Consider the following 846-nt stretch of genomic DNA (forward strand, 5'->3'; position numbering starts at 1 on the left):
CTGGGGCATGACCGTGTCTGAGCCCGAACTCCCGTCCCCAGATGCTCAGGTGTCCCGATGGCCCCTTACTGCCAGTCGCTGCCAACAGAAAGGCCCGTAAGCCGAGGCGGCAGCCCCAGCCACGGGCAGTCTGTGCAGTTCCCCCTCCCTGCCTGGGGAGCCCCCATCTCACACTGACAGCCCTGGAGCTCGCCAGGCGCGGGGACAGCAGGTGCCTGGCCACGTAAAGGGCCGAGGGAGAGACTTGGGCAGACAGAGTGGCCGCACAGATGTGGCCCGGATGCCTTCAGCGGACGCCAGCGGCATCTGACAAATCGCCAAATAAAACCTCCACGTTAAAAGCCCGGTCGGCGGGCCCGAGGCCTGGAGCACAGCACACTTCACCTTTGCCCCGTGTGCTGGCCACAGTTGGCTTCGGTGGGGCTGAAGAGGGTGTGATGGCCTCAGAGGGTGTGGTGGACCCTGGACTCGACCTCGTGGCGGCCTGCAGCCCCTCTGGGCAAGGCGGCCGGCTCCCGAGCGCCAGCAGGGTGCCCTGCATGGGTGTTTGGCCCTCCATGTGCCTTTCGTATTCCATCGTCCAGCAGCCCTGAGGGGTGGGGGCCGTCCTCCCCGTCCCTTCTGTGGCTGGGGAAACCGAGGCCGGGGGAGGTGGTGTGGCCCCGGGGTCAGGCGGCCACTCGGATGGACACAAGGCCGATTCAGAGCCCCGGCCCGGGCTCTGGGCCGAGGTGGCATGGCCTTCCGGGGTTGGGTTGGGCTCCCTGCAAGACTGAGGCTGGGGGGCCCGTGGAGCTGGCCGGGGGGGGGCGCCCCGGGCCCGGCCCCCTCCCCCCACCCCGGGCG

Source organism: Crocuta crocuta, unplaced genomic scaffold (assembly GCF_008692635.1).
Source record: "Crocuta crocuta isolate KB4526 unplaced genomic scaffold, BGI_CrCroc_1.0 scaffold143, whole genome shotgun sequence".
NCBI lineage: Eukaryota > Metazoa > Chordata > Mammalia > Carnivora > Hyaenidae > Crocuta > Crocuta crocuta.